The sequence below is a fragment of the Orcinus orca genome, chromosome 10 (genome assembly GCF_937001465.1).
Source record: "Orcinus orca chromosome 10, mOrcOrc1.1, whole genome shotgun sequence".
In the NCBI taxonomy this organism is placed as follows: Eukaryota; Metazoa; Chordata; class Mammalia; order Artiodactyla; family Delphinidae; genus Orcinus; species Orcinus orca.
The window spans coordinates 92,170,953-92,197,078 of NC_064568.1; the positions used below are offsets into that span (position 1 = coordinate 92,170,953).

At 41.7% G+C, this 26,126-nt stretch overlaps 1 protein-coding gene and 1 long non-coding RNA gene across 2 annotated transcripts in view; one reads left to right on the forward strand and one right to left on the reverse strand.

Annotated features, from left to right (window-relative positions):
• KIF13A (kinesin family member 13A) overlaps positions 1-26,126 on the forward strand; it is a 212,921-nt gene that overhangs the window by 53,028 nt on the left and 133,767 nt on the right.
• LOC125965688 (uncharacterized) lies at positions 22,402-26,125 on the reverse strand. The gene is made up of 2 exons (XR_007479920.1): positions 25,516-26,125; positions 22,402-23,243 (listed from the first exon to the last, which is right to left on the reverse strand). It is a non-coding gene; the product is annotated as an uncharacterized LOC125965688 (long non-coding RNA).

Here is a 26,126-nt window from a genome sequence, read left to right on the forward strand (position 1 = left end):
GTCCAGCTTCTTCTTGTCCACCTTGCATCCTGCCCAGCCAATTTGGCAGGAGCGTGGATTGGCCTTTGTATGACCTCTGAAGTCAGACAGCTTTAGGAAAAGCAAGACCTTTTCTGAAGGGTGTTTTTCCTGATGACACCATCAAGTTCCTTTCCAATTAAGATGTCTCCCGGAAGTTAAAGTAGTTATGGTCTCTATGGAAATCCATAAATCTGTTATATAAAAAAAATGATCTGTCACCTGAGGAATTTGTTTGTCACTCCGTTGTTGACTGCCTCCCTTAGGAAGCTAAGGAACTAGGCCTTTGTAACCTCCCTTACAAGTTCTTACTGTTCTTTGCAGTTCCAGCTAAGTTTACACTTAATCTGTCTACTTCCTAAGTAAATACCCCAGAATGGTTTGATGTGTATTGACGAAAATTTCAAAATAACTTGTGAATTCCTAAGAAAGGGGTGATTTTGCTCTGCATTCTGGTTCCCATAGCACCCGGACAAGTTTGGGATACCTCTTAATTCATTTTACCCTTCGAAGAGTAGAAGGATAATACACTTCAGGAATGGTACCATCTTTTTAAGCATTGCAAGCAGACCGTAACCCCATTTATAGTTCCTTTTCTTTGCCTTAAGGGTTAGTGAGTCTCATGTAACAGTCTCCCCACTTGTCAGCTGTCCTTCAACTATATGCCGTTGACTGTTGTCTGTGGTCGTGGGATTGGTACTATCATGAAGGTTGGCTAAGACACGCATGTGTAGTGCTTCATTCCTGCTGGAGAAGGAGGTCAAAAAGGTAAAACCCGGGCTTCCCTGGTGGCGCAGTGGTTGAGCGTCCGCCTGCCGATGCAGGGGACAGGGGTTCGTGCCCTGGTCCGCGAAGATCCCACATGCCGCAGAGCGGCTGGGCCCGTGAGCCATGGCCGCTGAGCCTGCGCGTCCGGAGCCTGTGCTCCGCAACGGGAGAGGCCACAACAGTGAGAGGCCCGCGTACCGAAAAAAAAAAAATAACAAAAAGGTAAAACGAGGTGACTGGAATATGGTTTTTAGCCCAAAGCATACTTTATTCTAATCTCTACAAAGCAGTTAATGATTTAGAAAATTAATTATGGGCGTCTTGCACCTTTTTCTTGAAGAGCTGCTCTGTTTGTTGGAGAAATTCTTTTGAGTTACTGCTTATGACATGAGCTCGTTCTGGAATGCTCACATGATCAAATTATTTGTAATCTTGTGTTTAGCTTTTACATCTACTTATAGTGTCTGTGATCTTACCTTAAATTCTTTGTCAACATTTCCATTGCATACTGATCTTTCTAAGTTCACCTTTAAAATATTAGTGTGACCAAAATTATTGTGAAGTTGAAGTTTAGGATTTGATGTGACCTCTATTATGTGTTTTTGCTAATGTCTTTTTAAACATTATAACTTTCTGGATGGTTATCTTATGATGACATTTAACACAGTAGGGGAGGAAAAATAATTCTCCCTCTACCCTCTTGAGTTCATGGCTGAGAACCCTGTAAAATATTAACAAGAGAAAAATACACATTTATTAACATGTATACATGAGAAAGACCCAAGCAAAAATGAGTAACTCCCTGAGGGGGCCTAAGCCACCACCTTTAAATATCATCTTCAGCTAAAGACAAAAGAAAGGTAGGTGTGTGTGTGTGTGTGTGTGTGTGTGTGTGTGTGTGTGTGTGTGTGTGTGTGTGTGTGTGTGTGTGTGTGTGGTGGGGCAGTTACATGAATTTACCAGGAAAAGAACAAGAACAGTATAAACAAGGGTAAGGGTTGTTAGATTGAAGTCCGTGCCATCTCCATTGAGTTTCTTGTGATTTAGAGTCATCCTTCTTCTTTTCCTGGTACAGAGAGGGATAATATTACAACGGTTATTTCCTTTATAAATGTAGATGTCCCTTAAAAAAGAGTAACTTCTCTGTTTCCTGAGCTTCTCCAATATCTGCTATTTCTCAAGTAATCCTTACGCCGAAGAAACATATTTTCAGGTGGCATAATCTGCTGTCCTTCAGCACACGTGGCCTTACTTGGAGCAGGGACATATTTCTTGCGTTGTACTGTTGTAATAGCAAGATGTCTTGGACAGCATGATACAGAGCAGCAAAGAAGAGGTAATTATCGTGAGGCTCTTACTGCTTTACGGTCTACTTGAATCACACGGATATGGGGGCCTGATTGTACTGTGCCATTTTATATAAGGGGCTTGAGCATCTGCGGATTCTGGTATCTGTAGGGTGTCCTGGAACCAATCCCCCAAGGATACCAAAGGATGATTGTATATAGCAGCATAAAATGAACCCTAACTGTCTTTCCTTTGTGGTCAGTGAAGTAGAACTAATTGTGGCCTCTGTTTCCCAAAGTGTCCTTTGGGGGTGGCCTCTGATACAGCAAAGCAAATTGGTGTTGCCAGGTTCTCACCTGTTTCACCAAATCCCCAGGTTTTTAGCTACCTGGACCTACTGTCACCACCCCCCCCACCCCCCCCCACCCCCCCCCCCCCCGCCAGGCTTCCTAAGAGCATCCTGATTCCTGTTATCTATGCTGACTGGTGTGAAAAGATTCCTTTGAACTTCATCCAAGACTGGTTTGGAGCACTTCAAACATTTTGAAGAATAAGAAACTCTAAGGTGGGGAGGGGCAGTATGGGGGATTAAGAGGTACAAACTATTATGTATAAAATAACCTACAAGGATATATTGTACAACACAGGGAATATAGCCAATATTTTATGATAACTATAAATGGAGTATAACCTTTAAACATTGCGAATCACTATGTTGTATACCTGTGACTTATATAATATTTTACAGCAACCGTACTTCAATTAAAAAAAATGAAACTCCCAGAGTATGTTTACACGAAATACCCAAGCTGTAGAGAAGCATATAATATATACCTGAGTGGTGTTCATTTTGGTTCGTCAAACCATATTTTGCCAAGTCTGAGAGTGAGATGAGTTGGCCCAGCTCAGTCGCTCCCTGATCTTGGTTTATTTTCATCCTTAAACCAGCCTGGGAAGTAGAAACCTCAACTTTGGCAGGAGATTTACAGCTTTCATACATTGTATTTTCTCACAGCCTGCACTTTTACCCAGTGTACCTAATAGGACGATTCTGAATGGCTTTTCTGTTTAAAGTCTGACTTTCACGTATCACCCGGCTGTCGATTATGAATAGTTAAGGTGTTGTCGCTCCTCTGACAGCGTCTGCCCCCGGGGTGTTTGGGGGCTGGGGCTCCAGCGCTGCAGGGGGGGACGCACACTGCTTGTTGATACCGAGAGTCTTCTTGCCTGGGCCAGCCTCCCCTGGATGATCACCACCCTGTTCCTTCTAGGAGAAATCTTGCTTTTTTATCTGTCTCTGAACTCAGTGATTATGAAAGTAGGGAATTATCTAGACTCAGATTGTTTATTGGGGTGAAATATACATAACATACCATTTATCATTTAACTGTTCTCAGTGCGGTGATAGGTACATTCACAGTGTTGTGCAACCATCATCATTTTCAGAACTTTTTCATCATCCCACACAGAAGCTTAGTACCCATTAAACAGTAACTTCCTATTTCTCCTTCTCCTAGCTCCTGGTACCTCTAGCCTACTTTATGTCTGTATGAATTTAAGTATTCTTAGTCCCTCATATAAGTGGAATCTTTCAATATTTGTCTTTTTGTTTTTGGTTTATTTCACCGAGCATAATGCCTTCAAGGTTCATCCATGTTGTAGCATGCCTCAGAATTTCCTCCTTAAGGCTGAATAATATTTCCTGTGTGTATATATCTCGTTTTGTTTATCCATTCATCTGTTGATGGACATTTGGGCTGTTCCCGTGTTTTGACTGTTGCTAATAATGCTGCTATGTACATGGATATACAAATATCTTTTTGGGCCCTTACTTTCGGTTCTTTTGGGTAGATAACCCAGAAGTGGAATTGCTGGATTCTGATTACATTTTAAGGCACCACTTTCAGATCTGACTATAGGGTAGTCTTCCTCTGCATACGCCCTCTTTTATTTAAGCATTCTCCAGTTATTGCACACCTATATTACAAGTAATTTTTACATCAAAGAAAGTTTCAGTCTCCTTCTTCTTAGTTCTCTGCTTTCTCAGTGAGTGTGGAATTGGGGATATTGTCTAGTCAAGAAGCAGCTAGCTAAACTTTGTTTTGAATCCCAGGAAAACCATCTAACTGTGTTCTCAAATACACAAGGAGATAGACAAATTTAGGAACTCATGGAACATTATAAGAACTGAATTTCTTGGCAGGCTTATATGTTAACAAAAGATAAACAATGCTTTTCTTTTCAGAATTAATAGATACTTGGATGTAATGACCACTTCCATTACATGCTTGTCGGACATCTTCACTGTAAGATGAGCAGTTATCCTGAGAATGTCATCAATATGCTTGCCTCTTCGTTGCTATGGGCACAGCAGATTCTCATAAGAGTTGGGTTAGGGGCAGGGTAGAAATAAGTGACATCTTTAGTAAACGTCACTATTTATACTATCAAACAGGTTTCCTTCTGATTCGCCTCTCTCCCATCCAAATATTCTCTTTATTTTAAGTAAGTAATTTCCAGAGCAAACTGACAGCTAAGTGTCTCTTTACTAAGTGTCACTTTTCCCTTCTAAGAGATAACACTGTCTTTGTCATTATTCTCATGGCCACTCTCCATGAATGACTGCAGTTAATTGAACCTATTTCTTCTTTTTTTTTTTTTTTTCTGGTACACGGGCCTCTCACTGTTGGGGCCTCTCCTGCTGCGGAGCACAGGCTCCGGACGCGCAGGCTCAGCGGCCATGGCTCACGGGCCCAGCTGCTCCGCGGCATGTGGGATCTTCCCGGACCGGGGCACGAACCCGTGTCCCCTACATCGGCAGGTGGACTCTCAACCACTGCGCCACCAGGGAAGCCCTGAACCTATTTCTTAATTAAGCGTTGAGGTGATGAACTTCACTTGAATGCAGTGGGCACATATGCACACACCATGGACGATCTGCCCCTACCCACAGGGATGTGTTGTTTATGTGCTCTCCTAAGTTCAGTGCATGGGAAGTGTTCTGCTTTCTGTCGTGAAACTGTCTCTTTAAAGTGATGGAAAAACCATCTACACGAGATAGAATATAATGTCATCCAGGTACGTAGCTTTAAGCATCATCTTTATTCTGACCTCTTGTGTATCTAGACTGCCTACTTGCCTTCTCCACTTAGATGTCTCACTGGCCTCTCAAAGTTAGCATGTTTAAAACCAAACTCCTGATTTCCCCCCCAAACTCGCTCTTCTCACAGTCTTACTGTTTTAGTAGAAGGTGATTCCAGTCTTCCTCTTGAACAGTTGGCTTTCTCATTGGTTCCTCTTTTACCCGCACACCTCACATCAGTTCATGAGCACGCTGAAAATTAAAGTTAAAATGATAAATGGTATGTTATGTATATTTCGCCACAATAAACAATCTGAGTATAGATAATTACCTACTTTCATAATCACTGGGTTCTGAGATAAGAGAGCAAGATTTCTCCTAGAAGGATTAACACCAAGATTTCTCCTGGTGATAATCCAGGGGAGGCTGGCCCAGGCAAGAAGACTCTGCTCTAACTTCAGAACACGTCCTGAAGAAGACCTCTTAACATCTCGGTCCCCAGACACACACTTGCCTCAGTGTTTTTGCTCTTGTCAGTCCCTCCAACTTGAATCTTCTCCTCCCAGGTACCTGATGGATGGACTTGAAGTATTTGTTGATTTGCTTTTTCTTTTGGAAAGCACGTTTAGAGGGAGGGGTGAATTTGATTTGATTCTAATATGGAGATCCTGTGTAAAGATAGTACACTTTCTTAAAGAGTATATCCAAATCTATCTCCTGTCTTAGCTATTGTACATCATAAGGTGTAGGGGAGGTCAGTTAACCCATGTTTTATAGGCATTTGTTGCTGTCACTTCTGAAGCAGCCCAGTGTTCATTTCATACCCACCTACAACCAGCAACAAGAGAAAAAAACTGTGCGTGGAACATAATAATTATAGTAAGTGTATTTCCATCTACACGTGGGAGACTTCGCTGCTTAATCTTCTTTGAAGATTCCTTTTTCTCTGGCTTTTGCCCTTTCTGATCCACATCTTCTCAGCTCACAGTGCTGTCCTTCCTATAGCTCTTTGTCCTTGTTCTATTCTCTGTAAGGGAGACAAATTTTTTCTTTGGGCAAAGAAAGAATATTTAGTCCAGCCTAAATGCAAGCTTTATTGAAGAGAGTCTGTCCTCAGTAGAAATGTGTTTACTGCTTGTAGACTTTTCATTTCACCTGCCAAGTCCTATTACTCGAGTGACTAAAAAAATCTGCAATTTATTTATAAAAGTACTTTTATCGATTAATCCGAGAAGAAATTTAAACGTTTAAATCAGACAAAAGGACCACGAGGCACACTCACACATTGAACTGTAAATTAACAGCATGGAGAGCATCCTGTGGGCACATAGCATAACTTATTTCAAGTCCAAGACTGGAAGTTGTACAGAAAACCCCTAAAATGTCTGTTGTAAGCAGCTCTAACAAGCACTGTAGCTAATGGCAGGAAAATATTCCAAATCAAATACAGGTCCTGCTGGAACCTACAGATGTGACTTTTCTAAGCATGTTAATATCTCAAATATTATGTAACTGGAAATATAATCTGCTCACTATGGTATCTTTCAGTTTTAACAGATATTTATTCAGTGATCATGGGGGTTTTTTCCCCAAAAGTTTTAAATAGAATTAATTTTTAAATTCTGGAATCTTATTTTGAAGTACAAGATTTTTTTTTATTGAAGTATAGTTGATTTACAATGTTGTGTTAATTTCTGCTGTACAGCAAAGTGATTCAGTTATACATATATATATGCATTCTCTTTTTAAATATTCTTTTCCATTATGGTTTATCATAGGATATTGAATATGGTTCTCTGTGCTATACAGTAGGAACTTGTTGTTTATCCAGTCTATATATAATAGCTTACATCCGCTAACCCCAATCTCCCACGCCATCCCTCCCCCAACCCTCTCCCCCTTGGCAACCACCAGTCTGTTCTCTATGTCCGTGAGTCTGTTTCTGTTTCATAGATGGATTCATTTGTGTCATATTTTAGATTGCACATATAAGTGATATTGTATGGTATTTTTCTTTCTCTTTCTGACTTACTGAAGTGAAAGATTTTTGAGCAACTCCATGTATTAGCTATTGAAGTAGGTGCAGAAGATATTACAGGATGAGACATGGCTGATCTGACGAGCTTACTGTGTACATACCGGTGACTGTCCTCCTGGGGCTGCTATGCTAGATGACTCTTAGGGAAAGAGTTTTGAGAGTTTTGCCCTTCCTGCCACCTGAGGTCAGACACAAAGACTGCTGGCGTATTCCCAGCTGCAATGTTGGTAAAAGGTGACTGGAGAATTGGGGGAAGTTTGGAAAGGGTTAAAGAGCTTTTATGTGAACCTTCAAGTGCAGCTCATGGAGGATTTGGGTCTGCTGCCTTTTTGCTGTCCCTTGTCATTTGTCTAAGTGGTTCATTTGAAAATTTGTGTCCATTAATGCCGTAATTGTGTGAGGAGGGTCACTCCTAATCACCGTATATTGTCTTTCCACAAAAATAAAAAAAACCTAGACTGCCAACTACCAAAAAAATGCAGGGGCTTGCGTCTGGCAGCCTCCAAGTCTCTGGAACGAGGAAGATGTCATGGAATTTCCTGTTTTAATTGCAAAGACCAGTTGAGTTCCAGGGGCATTCTTGACCTTACCATGGTTGATGAGTCTCTCCTAATAGAAGTCTCCTGATTCATCCACTTCATTTAAAAAAAAAATTTTTTTTAAGACTTAAGGAGAGTCACTGTTTTTTTTTTTAAAATTTTGAAATATACCATATATACAAAAGTGTATAAAACATACATAAAGACTAATAATGATGAAAATGAACACCCACATACTCTCCATTCAGCTGAAGAAACAGATTACCTGTGCTTAAGAAAAGGAGAGTGGACGGAAGGCAGTATTGCTTTCAAAATAACCTCACTTTCCTGATTTTTGTGTTCATTGTATCCCTTAGCTTTTTTCTTTCTTTCTTTCTTATTTTTAAAAACAGTTTTACATTTAACTGTGCATCCCCAAACAATATTTTGTTTAGTTTTGCCCTTATTGGGGAACTTTATAGAAACGGAACCATACGCAATATATTATTTGGGGACTTCTTTCTCTCAGCATTTATGTTTTGGAGATTCATCCACATTGATGTGTAGCATTAATAACTGTAGTTCACGTTCTTGCACGGCTATAAAGGATTGCATTGTGTGGATCGCCACCATGTCTTTTTCCATTCTTCAGGTCTGTTTCTTTATTGGTTATTTGGAAAGCAATATGGACCCCAAATTCGGCAAGTCAACTTGCCATTTAAAGCTTCAGAGTCTGGCCCCTCTCTGGTCAAATTCCCTGAGTCTGCGTGGGGAATTTCCAAGTGGTTTGCTTTCATTTGTGGGAATACTGACTGTCCTCATTTCGGGAGACCTTCTAGAGAATGGACTTGCTTTGCCTTCTCCAGGGGTTGTTAGTTCTCAACCTGATTCTCCTAGGTCTGGAATCACAGCCCTGTTTCTGCAGGATCTTGTGTATGTGTCCTTCCCTGTGAAAACCACACTCCCTTTAAGGGCTGATCTTTTGTGGAGGTGGAGGGACAGCTAGAAACCCAGATGCTCTAGCTAGAAGCAGGCTAATCTTCAGAGCACAGGAAGATACTGAGACGTGTTCTTCTTCCTGTGCTCGGCTTTCCAAGGGCATTCTCCTCCCTTCCGCTCCCCTCCCCACCTTGTGTCTCCTCAGGGATTGGCAGGTGTTCTGTTCCGTTGTGCCCCCTACCGGGGGAGCCACTGTAGGGGCACTCCCATTGTTTAGTTTCAGATACCTCTGTGGAAATGACCAAAGCTCTAATAAAAAGCTCAGCAGGTTATATTTGTTTTAAAATTTAGAAACATTTTCTGGAAGGATTGTTCTAAGGGGTTACAGGTGTCATCGTTACGGTCCTATGACACTTTTGAAGGTAGGTCTCAGAGTGAGTAGGTTTTTCCTCTTTCATAAAGTGGAGCCTGTGAGTGTTTTTTTCTATATTAACTGGGTTTTGTTACTTGAGATTTTTTTCAACTTTCCTTGAACTGTGTTCTCCTGAACTGATATTAACGGTTGCCACATAGGGAAAAGTAATTCTGCAGTATAATAAAGTTAAATCAGTTTCTTTGCTACAGGAGTTCTCAGAGCCTTCAATACACTTTTGTGCTTTGTGAATATTTAAATGGGGAGCTAGTAGAGACAGGAGTTCAAAAACATGTTTGATTATAGAATCCTCCCTCTTAGTGTATCTCGCAGTAATAATCCTCCCCTGAATACTCCTTGGGAAAGGCATCATTAATATATTTTCCATCGTTTACATTGGCTCCTTTTACGTAGATCTCAGGATTGCGGTAGAATCTTCTAGTACCTTAAGATATGTCCATTTGTCTTGAGGGAGGATGTGAACCTTTAAGGGCAAACTTATTTTCAGTTCACTTTTGATTTAGAAAGTGTTATGTATGCAGTGTTTATAGGCCAAATGATCAAATGTGTGTGTGTGTGTGAGTGAATAAGAGTAGGGCAAAGAGGGAGTTTTGTAAATTGACGAGAAGAATAAGGTCTCAGCTTTTAAAGGATATTCATTGCCCTGGGAATTATATTCTACGAAAGTAGCAGAGTAACAAAAAGGGCCCAAACCAAAATTATCTTTTTGTAAATGTCTCCAGGCAAAGAAAGATTTTGTGTATGAAAACACTGATGAAAATGATTGATCTTCCCAATGATTGTAAACAAAAAAAGTTTCCTACCTTCCTTCCTCTGTCCCTCCCTCCCTTCCTGTGTGGTGAGTGGGGAGAAGTGAAGATGATGATGCGAAGGACACTGAGTTATCTTTTTTTAAAAGACTTGTTTTATGACAGCTACAAGGTCTGCTGATTTGGGCACATTAGATAGATTTTATTTTGGGCCTTGTCAGGAGTATGTTTTCTTCTGTTGGTTACTGTTCTATATTCTCTTGGCCTTGAACATATAAAAGAGATGGAGACTGAAATGAAAACTGCATCTAATGACACGTCTTCTACCAAAATACTAAAACCAAAAGCAGAGAAGCTAGCTCAATTCTTATACATTTTATTTATTTGTTTCTTTTGTTTGTTTATTTATGGCTGCGTTGGGTCTTCATTGCTGCACGCAGGCTTTCTCTAGTCGCGGTGAGCGGGGGCTGCTCTTCGTTGTGGTGTGCAGGCTCCTCATCGTGGTGGCTTCTCTTGATGTGGAGCACGAGCTCTAGGCATGTAGGCTTCAGTAGTTGTGGCTCGCGGGCTTCAGTAGTTGTGGCTCGCGGGCTTCAGTAGTTGTGACTCATGGGCTTCAGTAGTTGTGGCTCATGGGCTCTAGAGCGCAGGCTCAGTGGTTGTGGTACACGGGCTTAGTTGCTCCGTGGCATGTGGGATCTCCCCGGACCAGGGATAGAACCCGTGTCCCCTGCATCGGCAGGTGGATTCTTAAGCACTGTGCCACCAGGGAAGCCCAGAGAAGCTCAATTCTGAATAACTGAAAATTGGGTATAATCCTTATCTAAAATATTTCTTATTCTGATAAAAAAAATTTTCAGCTCTCCCTGCTGCTTAGATTTTCCCACCCATAAGTATTTTAATATAAGTAAAATTTCCAGATAACTGACGCTTACTCCTTCAAACGCCAGACCTTAACCATTTTGCTCTGCTTTCCACTCTGTCTTAAGCAGAGGCAGAGGTGACTGGACGTGATCATGAGCAGCTATTATTGTCCGTGTGATGAAAGGAGCTTGGGTTGCTCTGAGCTTCCCATCTCTTGTCACAGTGTTGGGTTGTCAGGAGACCAGTCCCGCTGTCGCCTCCCTTCTTAGCCTGGGATGGTGGCTGTCCTGCCTGCTGTGTGCTGGAAGCCTAGATAACAGAGCAGGTCGAATGGGAGTGAGTACAGCAGCCCCAGAATGAACGCCTAGTCAGGAGTAGGGGTGTGGCTGACCCCTTGGGGCTGTCGATCATCTCTTTCTGGTGCTCGTAGGCTTTCGTCTGGATACAGGAGGACTGAGGTCCTTGGGGAAAGGAGTGCTTCCTATCCTTAGTACCGTGTAAAACCTAGATGAGCCCTTTGGAAGTTTGTAATCTACTTGTTTGTTTCCCAGAACTGAATATGAATCCACCTTGGCTCGGACATTAATATAACTTTTGAAATTCTCCAGTGGCCTTATCTCAGGAGCATTAGCTATTCCTTATCTGCACAAGGCTGGCCATGTATGGATACTTGGTGAGGATGGGTTCATTGTATTCTCTTGTTATACGATGGATGTGGTGTGTGATGTTGCGTGATGCTCTGCATTTGTATGTGTTTGAAATTTCCCCTAATAAAGCATTTGTAGAAACATAACACTGCATATACATTTGACTGGTTTTCAGACAAACCTCAAAGAGTGGAGTTACTCAGGGAAACATCACGTTGTCTCAAATGGTACTAGTAACCTAGTGATGAGAGCCACAGACTTCATATATCCATTCATTCACTTAACAGATATTTATTAATCTGGTGCCTGACAATGTTCTAGGCACTAGGAACAAGATAGAGGGAAGCCCTTATTTCCATGGATCTTATAACTGTTAGATCCAGGGGAGAAGGTCTGTAGATAAGTAACCAGGTAAAGGAGATGGTTTAAAATGGTGAAAGGTACCGTGAGGAAAAGAGCCGAGTAACACGAGGCAGCCTAGGTGAGGCGGTGCAGGCAGCAGCAGCGCTAACACGAGAGTGAAAGAAGGCTTCCCCGAGGGGAGCGGGCTGTGCGGGGGGAGGGCACCCCAGGCGGAGGGAGCTTCTGTGCAGGTGCCCTGGGATACGAACACTTTCTTTGGGGGGCGCCTCTCACCTTTAGGAAGGCGGCCCCAGAGAACGTGCAGTCCAGCCAGTTTATCTGACACACATGCCCACTGACACCCAGAATCAATACCTGCAACTCTAAGAGCTGTCGAGTAATCCAGTAAATAAGCCAGTAAACATATCCTTATTAAGAGGACTTTCAAATTAGTCATTAACCAAAACAAAGCAGTCACTTTTCTGCAGTAGTAAAATAAATGTACCCAGTTACTTGCATAAAAATAGACTGCCTTTCGGGTATGACCATCATAAATGGCCTTGTGGGATATCTGCGTTCTTTTGGGATGTAGTTCTGAGGTTATTTTTTATGCGTGTGTTTGTTTCTTCAGTAAACATGTGTTCTGTCCTGTGTGGCAAGCACTGTGCAAACTGGACAGGACAGACCCAGGACGATTGTGACCCAGCCTCTGCCTGGGGGGCACTCAGAGTGGGAAGAGACAGGTGTCTGTGACCAGGCCAAATGCTTATCAAGTGCCAGGTGTGGGGTAGGTGGTCATGAGCAAGGCAGACCCGGGCGCAGTCCTGGTGTAGCTCAGCTTTAAGTGGACAAGACAGACAATAAAAAGCACAACACTGACAAAGTATGATGGGTGCCATGAGGAAAACTGATAGAGAATAGCAAGGGAGTTCAAGATGGGGCAGTCAGGGAAGGCCTCCCTGGGGAGGTGGCAGTCAAGTCTAGTATGAAAAAGAACCAGGGGAGAGGACATTCCTGGCAGAGCAGCATGGGTGGTGGCTCTGAGTCAGAGAAGAGTTTTATGAGTTCATGGTGGTTAGAAAGGAGGAGATGGAAGGTGGGAAAGGTGAACAGAGGCCAAATCCTATAGATGACATTAAGGCATTTGTTGACATTCCAAGTGCGACAGGGAGTTATCGCAGGGTATTAAACCAGGAGAAGGGTAGGAAATTTATTTTCAAAAGATCATTCTGGTTGCAAGGTTAGATGTGGTGTTAATGGAATACACCAAAAAGATCCTAATCCTAGTTTTGCCTGGTCTTAATCCTAGCTTTGCCATTTACTTAGTCTTGTAGGCTGTTTACTCATCTGAGAAATGGGGCTAATAAATTCCACCTCTTGTTGTGGGGAGGATTGAGTGAATAAGATAAGGTGTCAAGAATCGTGTAATGGCCAGAATAGGCTCAATAACATCATTACCCTCCTTGTGCTCCCTCCTTCTCATAGAGTAAAATACAGGAGGCAAGTGCTCTGGAATCAGTCTCTGGTGGCCTTGGGGACAGCATCACTGGGCCCAGTGGCAGTGCTGTGAGGGGATGGGTCCTGTGTCCAGCTGTGGAGCATTTTGTCTTTCTGTTTGAGGTTGATCTGACCCATTCAAGAACTGGATTAGTAATAATGGCTTTATTAATGGCTTGTTCCAATTGAGATGATGAGTTTAGTCTAACAGATTTCCCCCTTTTTTCTCGATGCCTTCTGAAGGAGAGAAGTAAGTTGTGAATGCAGTACTACTATCGCTCCTTTACTGATAATTCTCAGAGTTCTATCAGGAGGATCTGCGAACCTTAATGCTTCTTGTTTGTATCTCGCATGCTCATGTAGACTAAAGACACGTTCTTCACTTAATTTTCGTGGACTTTCTTGTTGTCTGGAATCTCTGAACATCTTCCACAAATGAGTTTTTTTTTTTACAGTTTGGAGAACATTTAATTCTCAAGAATTCCATCATAATGGTCTTCACTGGGTTCATATGTGAGTTTGCCTAGTGGGTAAAAGATTTCTTTTTTTAACCACGTAAATAGTACATGCAAAGAAAATGCTGTTCAGTGGTGTGGGCATAATACGTATAATACAGGAAAGCAGCAGCTGTCCTCAGAGAGTCGGTAGTATGATTACAGCCTTGTGTTAATAATCCTAAACTTTCATGAATTGGTCTCAGACTTGTCTGTAGTCGATTCTGCTCTGGGATGGTGACCGGCATTGTAGGGAGATTACATGTGGAGTGTGGTTAAGTGGTATTCCTTTGTCTTTTGTTTTGTTTTTGAGAGGGTTTGTTTGTTTATTTTTTGCTTAGCTTTAAAAAATCTTTTTTAATAAAAACTTTTATTAGAGCCATTTGAGGTTCCCAGCAAAACTGAGAGGAAGGTAGAGATTTCCTATATACCCACTGCCTCTACTCATACAGAGCCTCCCCCGTGATCAACATCCTGCACTAGAACAGTACATTTCTTACAGTTGATCAGCCTACACTGACATATCATAATTACCCAAAGTCCGTAGTTTACATTAGGTAGGGTTCACTCTTGGTGTTGTACATTGTATGTATTTGGACAAATGTATAGTGACATATATCCATTATTGTACCATACAGGATATTTTCATTGCCCTAAAAATCCTCTGTGCTCTGCCTATTCATCCTTTCCCATCCTCCCAAACTCAGGCACCTACCCATCTTTTTACTGTGTCCATAGTTTTGCCTTTCCCAGAATGTCATATAGTTGAAATTATACAGTATGGAGCCTTTTCAGGTTGGCTTCTTTCACTTAGTAATATGCAGTTAAGTTTCCTCCATGTCTTTTCCTGGCTTGATAGGTCATTTCTTTTTAGTGCTGTGGTTGGATATAATTTAATATCAATCCATGGTTCCTGCCTTGAATGTTTTTAGATACACCTGGGCTCTAGAATCAAACTGTTCCTAGTTTGCTGTCCACAATGAAGGTTGAATTCTAATTTTGCTGCCTTCATGATTCAACTCAGTGTGACTTTGAAGTTCAATGGCTCTGCACAGACGTCTTACAGCCCATGTGGGCTGCTGAGTCAGCGTGTCTTGACCTCACAGCCCTCAGGGAGGTGGGTCCTGCAGGCTCTCAAAGTCCACAGGCATCTGGTGTCAGCATCACAGCTGTTTCTATGGCAGATGGAAAGAAGGAGATTATGGGTAAAATAAACAGCTGAAAGTGGGAGCATTCCATTACTAGAAAGTGGTGGAGGCAAGAACAGAACCCCCGCAGTCTGGTTTCTGCATCCCTGCTCTTAGCCACGATGCTGGACTGGCTCTCTTTTTATTTTATTTTTTTAAACATCTTTATTAGAGTATAATTGCTTTACAATGGTGTGTTAGTTTCTGCTTTATAACGAAGTGAATCAGTTATACATATACATATGTCCCCATATCTTTTCCCTCTTGCATCTCCCTCCCTCCCTCCCTATCCCACCCCTCTAGGTGGACACAAAGCACCAAGCTGATCTCCCTCTGCTATGCGGCTCATGCCCACTAGCTATCTATTTTATGTTTGGTAGTGTATATATGTCCATGCCACTCTCTCACTTCATCCCAGCTTAGACTTCCCGCTCCCCGTATCCTCAAGTCCGTTCTCTAGTAGGTCTGCATCTTTATTCCCTTCTTGCCCCTAGGTTCTTCTGACCATTTCTTTTTTCTCTTTTTTTAGATTCCTTATATATGTGTTAGCATACAGTATTTGTTTTCCTCTTTCTGACTTACTTCACTCTGTATGACAGGCTCTGGGTCCATCCACCTCACTACAAATAACTCAGTTTTGTTCCTTTCTAATGGCTGAGTAATATTCCATTGTATATATGTGCCACGTCTTCTTTATCCATTCATCTGTTGATGGACACTTAGGTTGCTTCCATGTCCTGGCTATTGTAAATAGAGCTGCAATGAACATTTTGGTACATGACTCTTTTTGAATTATGGTTTTTACCAAATTCATTGATGAGCTCTAGTCGTTTTCTGGTAGCATATTTAGGATTCTCTATGTGTAGTATCATGTCATCTGCAAACAGTGACAGCTTTACTTCTTCTTTTCCAATTTGTATTCCTTTTATTTCTTTTTCTTCTCTGATTGCTGTGGCTAAAACCTCCAAAACTATGTTGAATAATAGTGGTGAGACTTGGTGACCTTGTCTTGATCTTAGTGGAAATGCTTTCAGTTTTTCACCATTGAGGATGATGTTGGCTGTGGGTTTGTCATATATGGCCTTTATTATGTTGAGGTAAGTTCCCTCTACGCCTGCTTTCTGGAGGGTTTTTATCATAAATGGGTGCTGAATTTTGTCAAAAGCTTTCTCTGCTTCTGTTGAGATGATCATATGTTTTTTCTCCTTCAGTTTGTTTATATGGTGTATCACGTTGATTGATTAGTGTATATTGAAGAATCCTTGCATTCCTGGGATAAACCCCACTTGATCATAGTGTATGATCCTTTTAATGTGCTGTTGGATTCTGTTTGCTAGTATTTTGTTGAGGATTTTTTGCATCTATGTTCATCAGTGATATTGGCCTGTAGTTTTCTTTCTTTGTGACATCTTTGTCTGGTTTTGGTATCAGAGTGATGGTGGCCTTGTAGAATGAGTTTGGGAGTGTTCCTCCCTCTGCTGTATTTTGGAAGAGTTTGAGAAGGGTAGGTGTTAGCTCTTCTCTAAATGTTTGATAGAATTTGCCTGGGAAGCCATCTGGTCCTGGGCTTTTGTTTGTTGGAAGATTTTTAATTACAGTTTCAATTTCAGTGCTTTTGATTGTTCTGTTCATATTTTCTATTTCTTCCTGGTTCAGTCTCGAAAGGCTGTGCATTTCTAAGAATTTGTCCATTTCTTCCAGGTTGTCCATTTTATTGGCATATAGTTGCTTGTAGTAATCTCTCATGATCCTTTGTATTTCTGCAGTGTCTGTTGTTACTTCTCCTTTTTCATTTCTAATTCTATTGATTTGAGTCGTCTCTCTTTTTTCCTTGATAAATCTGGCTAATGGTTTATCAATTTTGGTTATTTTCTCAAAGAACCAGCTTTTAGTTTTATTGATCTTTGCTATCATTTCCTTCATTTTTCATTTATTTCTGATCTGATCTTTATGATTTCTTTCCTTCTGCTAACTTTGGGGGTTTTTTGTTCTTCTTTCTCTAATTGCTTTAGGTGTAAGGATAGGTTGTTTGAGATGTTTCTTGTTTCTCAAGGTAGGGTTGTATTGCTATAAACTTCCCTCTTAGAACTGCTTTTGCTCCATCCCATGGGTTTTGGGTCACTGTGTTTTCATTGTCATTTGTTTCTAGGTATTTTTTGATTACCTCTTTGATTTCTTCAGTGATCTCTTGGTTATTAAGTACTGTATTGTTTACCCTCGATGTATTTGTATTTTTTACAGATTTTTTTTCCTGTAATTGATACCTAGTCTCATAGCGTTGTGGTCGGAAAAGATACTTGATACGATTTCAATTTTTCTTAAATTTACCAAGGCTTGATTTGTGATCTAAGATATGATCAATCCTGGAGAATGTTCCATGAGCACTTGAGAAGAATGTGTATTCTGTTGTTTTTGGATGGAATGTCCTATAAATATCAATTAAGTCCATCTTGTTTAATGTATCATTTAAAGCTTGTGTCTCCTTATTTATTTTCATTTTGGATGATCTGCCCATTGGTGAAAGTGGGGTGTTAAAGTCCCCTACTCTGATTGTGTTACTGTCGATTTCCCCTTTCATGGCTGTTAGTATTTGCCTTACGTAGTGAGGTGCTCCAGTGTTGGGTGCATAAATATTTACAGTTGTTATATCTTCTTCTTAGATTGATCCCTTGATCATTATGTAGTGTCCTTCTCTGTCTCTTGTAATAGTCTGTGTTTTAAAGTCTATTTTGTCTGATATGAGTGTTGCTACTCCAGCTTTGTTTTCATTTCCATTTGCATGGAATATCTTTTCCCATCCCCTCACTTTCAGTCTGTAAGTGTCCCTAGGTCTGAAGTTGGTTTCTTGTAGACAGCATATATACAGGTCTTGTTTTTGTATCCATTCAGCCAGTCTTTGTCTTTTGGTGGGAGCATTTAATCCATTTACATTTAAGGTAATTATTGATATGTATGTTCCTATTACCATTTTCTTAATTGTTTTGGGTTTATTATTGTAGGTCTTTTCCTTCTCTTGTGTTTCCTGCCTAGGGAAGTTCCTTTAGCATTTGTTGTCAAGCTGGTCTGGTGGTGCTGAATTCTCTTAGCTTTTGCTTGTCTGTAAAGGTTTTAAGTTCTTCGTCAAATCTGAGTGAGATCCTTGCTGGGTAGAGTAATCTTGGTTGTAGGTTTTTCTCCTTCATCACTTTAAATATGTCCTGCCACTCCTTCTGGCTTGCAGAGTTTCTGCTGAAAGATCAGCTGTTAACCTTATGGGGATTCCCTTATGTGTTATTTGTTGTTTTTTCCCTTGCTGATTTTAATATTTGTATTAAAATTTAATACAAATACAAATTTAATATTTAATTTAATACAAATACAAATTTAATATTTGTATTTGTTCTTTGTATTTAATTTTTGATAGTTTAATATGTTTTTTGGTGTGTTTCTCTTTGGATTTATCCTGTATGGGACCCTCTGTGATTCCTGGACTTAATTAACTATTTCCTTTCCCATGTTAGGGAAGTTTTCAACGATAATCTCTTCAAATATTTTCTCAGTCCCTTTCTTTTTCTCTTCTTCTTTTGGGACCTGTATAATTCAAATGTTGGTGCGTTTAATGTTTTCCCAGAGGTCTCTGAGACTGTCCTCAATTCTTTTCATTCTTTTTTCTTTATTCTGCTCTGCAGTAGTTATTTCCAATATTTTATCTTCCAGGTCACTTATCCGTTCTTCTGTCTCAGTTATTCTGCTATTGATCCCTTCTAGAGAATTTTAAATTTCATTTATTGTGTTGTTCATCACTGTTTGTTTGCTCTTTAGTTCTTCTAGGTTCTTGTTAAACATTTCTTGTATTTTCTCCATTCTATCTCCAAGATTTTGGATCATCTTTACTATCATTATTCTGAATTCTTCTTCAGGTAGACTGCCTATTTCCTCTTCATTTGTTAGGTCTGGTGGGTTTTTGCCTTGCTCCTTCATGTGCTGTGTGTTTCTCTGTCTTCTCATTTTGCTTAACTTACTGTGTTTGGGGTCTCCTTTTCACAGGCTGCAGGTTCATAGTTCCCGCTGTTTTTGGTGTCTGCCCCCAGTGGGTAAAGTGGGTTCAGTGGGCTGTGTGGTGGCTTCCTGGTGGAGGGGACTGGTGCCTGTGTTCTGGTTGATGAGGCTGGATCTTGTCTTTCTGGTGGGCAGGTCCACGTCTGGTGGTGTGTTTTGGGGTGTCTGTGGCCTTATGATTTTAGGTATCCTCTTTGCTAATGGGTGGGGTTGTGTTCCTGTCTTGCTAGTTGTTTGGCATAGGGTGTCCTGCACTGTAGCTTGCTGGTCCTTGAGTGGAGCTGGGTCTTGGCATTGAGATGGATATCTCTGGCAGATTTTTGCCATTTGATATTACGTGGAGCTGGGAGGTCTCTTGTGGACCAGTGTCCTGAACTTGGCTCTCCCACCTCAGTGGCACAGCCCTGACACCTGCCTGGAGCACCAAGAGCCTGTCATCCACATGGCTCAGAATAGAAGGGAGAAAAGAAAGAAAGAAGAATATAAAATAAAATACAATAAAATAAGGTAAAATAAAATTATTTAAATAAAAATAATAATTAAGGAAAAAAATTTAAGTAAAAAAAAAAAACAAAAAAATCAGACAGAACCCTAGGACAAATGGTAAAAGCAGAGCTATACAGACAAAATCACACACAGAAGCATACACATGCACACTCACAAAAAGAGAAAAAGGAAAAAAAATATATATATCATTGCTCCCGAAGCCCACCCCCTCTATTTGGGATGATTCGTTGTCTATTCAGGTATTCCAAAGGTGCAGGGTACATCACGTTTATTGTGGAGATTTAATCCGCTGCTCCTGAGGCTGCTGGGAGAGATTTCCCTTTGTCTTCTTTGTTTGCACAGCTCCCGGGTTTCACCTTTGGATTCGGACCCCCCTCTGCGTGGAGGTCGCCTGAGGGCGTTTGTTCTTCCGCTCAGACAGGACGGGGTTAAAGGAGCAGCTGATCCGGGGGCTCTGGCTCACTCAGGCCGGGGGGAGGGAGGGGTATGTATGTGGGGCGAGCCTGCGGCAGCAGAGGCTGCTGTGACATTGCACCAGCCTCCGTGCGTTCTCCTGGGGAAGTTGTCCCTGGATCACGGGACCCTGGCAGTGGCGGGCTGCACAGGCTCCCCGGATGGAGGGTGTGGAGAGTGAACTGTGCTCGCACAGGGGCTTCTTGGTGGCGGCAGCAGCAGCCTTAGCGTCTCATGCCCGTCTCTGGGGTCCGCGCTGATAGTCGCGACTCGCGCCCGTCTCTGGAACTCCTTTAAGCAGCACTTTTAATCCCCTCTCCTCGCGCATCAGGAAACAAAGAGGGAAGAAAAAGTCTCTTGCCTTGTCGGCAGCTCCAGACGTTTTCCCGGACTCTCTCCCGGCTAGCCGTGGTGCACCAACCCCTTGCAGGCTGTGTTCACGCCGCCAACCCGAGTCCTCTCCTGGCGCCCTGACCGAAGCCCGAGCCTTAGCTACCAGCCCCGCCCGCCCCGGCGGGTGAGCAGACAAGCCTCTTGGGCTGGTGAGTGCCGGTCAGCACCGATCCTCTGTGCGGGAATCTCTCCACTTTGCCCTCCGCACCCCTGTGGCTGCGCTCTCCTCCGCGGCTCCGAAGCTTCCCCAATCCGCCACCCGCAGTCTCCGCCCGCGAAGGGGCTTCCTAGTGTGTGGAAACCTTTCCTCCTTCACAGCTCCCTCCCACTGGTGCAGGTCCCGTCCCTATTCTTTTGTCTCTGTTTATTCTTTTTTCTTTTGCCCTCCCCAGGTACGTGGGGGGTTTCTTGCCTTTTGGGAGGCCTGAGGTCTTCTGCCAGCATTCAGTAGGTGTTCTGTAGGAGTTGTCCCACGTGTAGATGTATTTCTGATGTATCTATGGGGAGGAAGGTGATCTCCGCGTCTTACTCTTCCGCCGTCCTGAAGCTTCTCCCTGGACTGGCTCTCATAAAAGGCTGTTATCTGTCTCTACTGTTCAGCTGATACTGCTGCTTTCGTGGAGCTGTTGCATGTAGCGTGATGTTTGGTTTTGACTCCCTCATGTAGAAAATGTAAATATTGTTTATGTAATTAAAAGCATGGTATCATAAGTATCTGCTATCAAGGTACAGACTGTCACATAAGTGGAAAATTAATCCTGGAAATATGAATAAAACCAGATAGTTAAATGTATCGTTCTTCCAAACAGCATATTAATTGGGGTCTTGTCTAGTAGTGGCAGCCGAGAACTGCTCTGAGAATGGCCTCACAGAGGTGCTTAATTCTAGATTTAAAATCAGGCATTGGTGCTTACTGCTGCTTTGCTTCTTTCTTTTTTTGAGAGCTTCGCTGCATGGTACTTTTAAAGACACAGCAAGAAAATTGCACAAGAACCATGTTTTCTCTGCTCAACTTTGTTTTGGTTCATCTAGTGTGAGTTATTGCCAGGCTCCCCCGTGCCACTGGGAAATGCAGCCGTGGCGTTGAGAGACTGGAGCTCCGTGCAGTGGCCTGGAGGACGCTCCACAGAGACCACCAGGGCCTTCTCAGAGGCCTGACACCCACAGCTGTAGTTGGCTGTGTTTTCCTTAGGGGGAGCAATTCAGGTATTTTCCTTGACAATATTAGGGAAAGAAAAGGCAGGGAAGCTATTATCAGTGGATAGTAATTATGTAAAATAATGCCATAGCTTGCTAAACATTCTGTTTGCTTTGTGTACCCATTTTAATTTTGGAAGTATATATATACTGAATGAACATTATTATGTTGGGTTAATAGTTATTGAGGATATGCTCATGTATTCCACTCAAGTTTTGCATTTTACTGTAGCAGTCTTTTTTTATTAACCAGTTCATTATGTAGAAATGAAAGTTTCTTACAAAACTTCTACTTGGCTTCTGGGCAGCAATGCTAAAAAAAAAAACTTTCAGAAGGATCGTTTCATTTTCCTTTTTAATTCCAGTCCATCACGGATGGATACTTTTGTAAATGTCGGAGGAGGGAGGCATTGTGGCATTTTACCTCTAAAGGAAGGTGAGACTGGCCAGGACCTTGGAACAGATTCTTACCTCCTCCAGGACCAGTAACAAACTGGTCTGCCACCATTTGTAACATGGACTGCCTGTCACCAACCCTCAAACTACAATGTAAGGAGCGAGGGACTGGGTGATATTTCCAGATTTCATCCAGATAGTAACCACTGTAAAGGGGAAAATCTGTTTCAGTACTTTCAATACTTCTGGCCACCAAATGTGCAGGGGTTTTCCCACACCAACCACTTCTCCAATTCTCTGCAGACACCAGCGGGATATCCTGCAGTTCAGTCCAATTCTGACACTGTCTGCCTGGAGTTAGCATCACATCCCACAAGTTAAGGGCTCAGTCCCACAAGGCTGCCTCTGCCGCCCCCACCGCCCTTGGATGCCATTTACAGTTCCCAGGTTGTTAGTTTTGCTTTTGACTGCTGGGCTATAAATATGAGGTTCCCAAAGCCCCCTCCTTGGGTTTGATAATTGGCTACAGTGGCTCACAGAACTCAGGAAAACAGTTTACTTATTAGATTATTGGTTTATTGTAAAAGGGTACAATTCAGAAACAGCCAGATGGAGAAGGTGCGTGGGATGAGGTGTGTGGGAAGTGGTGCAGAGCTTCTGTGCCCTCTCTGGGTACCACACCCTCCCAGCACCTCCAGGTGTTCAGCAGCCCGGAAGCTCTCTGAAACTCATCTGTTAGCATTTTTATGAAGATTTCCTTATGTAGGCATGAGTGATTAAATCATTGGCCTTTGGTTATTGGTTCAGCCTCCAATCCCTCTCCCCGCCTCTGAGGTTGGGGTGTTTAGAGTTCAGGCTCAACCTGAATGACATTAAATTTTTTATTAAGAAAAATAATTTTAGCATACAAAATTTTTATTAGAAGTATATTTGTAGTTATTAGTGTCGTAGTAGAATAAACCTGATATTAGGAGAGATTGGTAACTCACTGATTGGCTGATTGGGTCCTTTAACCAGAGCTCACTGAATACAAATTATTTGCAAGCCATTTGATGCACACCAAGAGGGCTTCAGTCAGTTTCAAGTAGACTGTCATCACTGTGTGTCCCTGCCTAGTCAGTGGAGATGGTATGGCCTATGTCTTTTTTTTTTTGCGGTATGCGGGCCTCACTGTTGTGGCCTCTCCCGTTGCGGAGCACAGGCTCTGGACGCGCAGGCTCAGCGGCCATGGCTCACAGGCCCAGCCGCTCCGCGGCATGTGGGATCTTCCAGGACTGGGGCACGAACCCGTGTCCCCTGCATCGGCAGGCGGACTCTCAACCACTGCGCCACCAGGGAAGCCCTGGCCTATGTCTTTAAAACTTGAGTCTTGCTGGGTGGCAGAGAGATTGTATATCTGTGCAGGAAAAAAATGATGATTTTTAAAAATGCAATTTTATTATATTTATACATTCTTGCAACCCTAGAACATTTTTGGGGGATCATCAGAGTTGTAAAATAATAAAATTAATTTATAAAACTTGAAGTGATTAGAAAACCTCCAGTGGGAATTCTAAGACTTTGCTCTTACTTTATTTCAGAAGTTTTTTGCTTCTATAATAAAGTTGATACATCTTTATTTCAGAAGAATATTTTTGTAATTAAAAAATTCTTATTACTGCTATTCATATATTTTTAAAACGCAGGTTTTTTAAATTGAGGTTTAGTTGATGTATAATATTATATAAATTTCAGGTTTACAACATAGTGATTCACAATTTTTAGAGGTTGTATTTCATTTATAGTTGTTATAAAATATTGGCTATATTCCCTGTGTTGTAAAATATATCCTTGTAGCTTATTTATTTTATACATAGTAGTTTGTACCTCTTAATCCCTACCCCTCTCTTGCCCTTCCCCGCTTTCCCTCTCCCCACTGGTAACCACTCGTTTGTTCTCTATATCTGTGACTCTGTTTATTTTTAGTTATATTCACTAGTATGTTTATTTTTTAGATTCCACATATAAGTGATATCATACAGTATGTGTCTTTCTCTGTCTGACTTAACTTCACTCAGCATAATACCCTCCAAGTCCATCCATGTTGTTGCAAATGGCAACATTTTATTCTTTTTTATGGCTGAGTAGCAGTTCATTGTATATATAGCACCACATCTTCTTTATCGATTTGTCTGTTGATGGTCACTTAGGTTGCTTCCTTATCTTGACAATTGTAAATAATGCCATAAGCATTGGGGTGCATGAATCTTTCCGAATTAGTGTTTTTGTTTTTTTTTCAGACATATACCCAGGAGTGGCATTGCTGGGTTATAAGGTAGTACTATTTTTAGTTTTTTGAGAAACCTCCATACTGTTTTCCACAGTGACTGCACCAGTTTAATTCCCACCAACAGTGTTGGAGGGTTCCCTTTTCTCCACACCTTTGCCAGCATTTTTTAATTGTGTTCTTTTTGATGATAGCAGAAAATGTTTTTGACAAAGACTAACAAAACGACACTTTTTTTTTTTTTTTTAAATCACCTTGTCTCGCTGTTCATTTCAGTGGACTACAGTAGTGAAGCTTTCAAACTGTAAATGTTCTTCGTGGCCTATAGGGCATATCTTACTTGGGTAATACAGTTCTGTGCTTTGGTACTCAGCTGAAAATTCAAGGTGTTATTTTGGGAAAGGGCCCAAAACTGTTTGCTCCTTTGGGTTCTGTTTCTAATGCTGACCCCTGACCTTTTTTTTTTTTTAACATCTTTATAATCGCTTTTTTAACATCGTATAATCGCTTTACAATGTTGTGTTAGTTTCTGCTGTATAACAAAGTGAATCAGCTGTATGCATATATATATATATATATATATATATATATATATATATATCCCCATATCCCCTCCTTCTTGCGTCTCCCTCCCACCCTCGCTATCCCACCCCTCTAGGAGGTCACAAAGCACCAAGCTTATCTCCCTGTGCTATGCAGCTGCTTCTCACTAGCTGTCTGTCTTACATTTAGTAGTGTATATATATCAGTGCTACTCTCTCACTTCGTCCCAGCTTCCCCTTCCCCCTACCCATGTCCTCAAGTCCATTTTCTACATCTGTGTCTTTATTCCTGCCCTGATCTTTTTTAATGCCAGCTTTCCAAGTCCTGAAATAGTACTTCTAGATTCTTCAGCTTCAGACTGGGAAAATAAACGACAAATTTAAAAATACTAGGTCATTTTAAAATAAAGGCTACCTTTAAAATTAAATCATTATCCCTGTGGTCACTTTGTCAGCTGTCGTGGGTGTAGCAGTGCATGGGGCCAGATGTCAAGTGAGATCAGCCCGATGATGTATGCTGAAGTGTTGGCCATTATGCACCTGCTCTTGGCTCTTTGCTAAAAAAAAAACTAATATCCTAGTTTAGTTCTTATAAGGGTGTTCGACTTCATATATGTTTATCTAATTATTTCCAAGGTTTGTTTTTTCTCTCTGTTCTTTTCCTTCCTTTATCATACGTGTTTTCTTAAAAACCTTTTTTTTTTTCCCTTAAGGGAAAAAAACCCCTGTTTTAGAAGTGCTGTCATAGCCAGAAATCACTGTGTCATTGACAACATAGTGAGCGTTTTTTCCCTCACGAGTTTACTATTATACATCCCTTTAAGGTATGCCATCCCTGAAGGAAATAGAATGCAAGGCACCTTTCTGGGACTGGGGTCTCCTCCCGGTCCTGGGCTGCCGCTCTGTTGCTCCCAGGTGGTCCTCATTGCTGCCGACCCCTTCAGTCATTCCTGTCTTCCCAGCAAGGGCACTAGAGACTCAGAATATTTTGTACTCACTTTTATGCTGGTGTATTCTTTTTTCCTCTAAAACTCATTTCTGAACATCAAAACATTTTGAACATCTTGAACTTTTTTTTTAAAATAAATTTATTTATTTATTTATTTATTATTGGCTGTGTTGGGTCTTCGTTTCTGTGGGAGGGCTTTCTCTAGTTGGCGGCGAATGGGGGCCACTCTTCATCGCGGTGCGCGGGCCTCTCACTGTCGCGGCCTCTCTTGTTGCCGAGCACAGGCTCCAGACGCACAGGCACAGTAGTTGTGGCTCATGGGCCCAGTTGCTCTGCGGCATGTGGGATCTTCCCAGACCAGGGCTTGAACCCATGTCCCCTGCATTGGCAGGCAGATTCTCAACCACTGCGCCACCAGGGAAGCCCCTTGAACTTTTTTTAAAGAGTATAACACCATCCATATATCCGTTGGCAACGTTCCAACAATGGTTGACATTCAGCTGTCCTTGTTTGAAGAGTGTA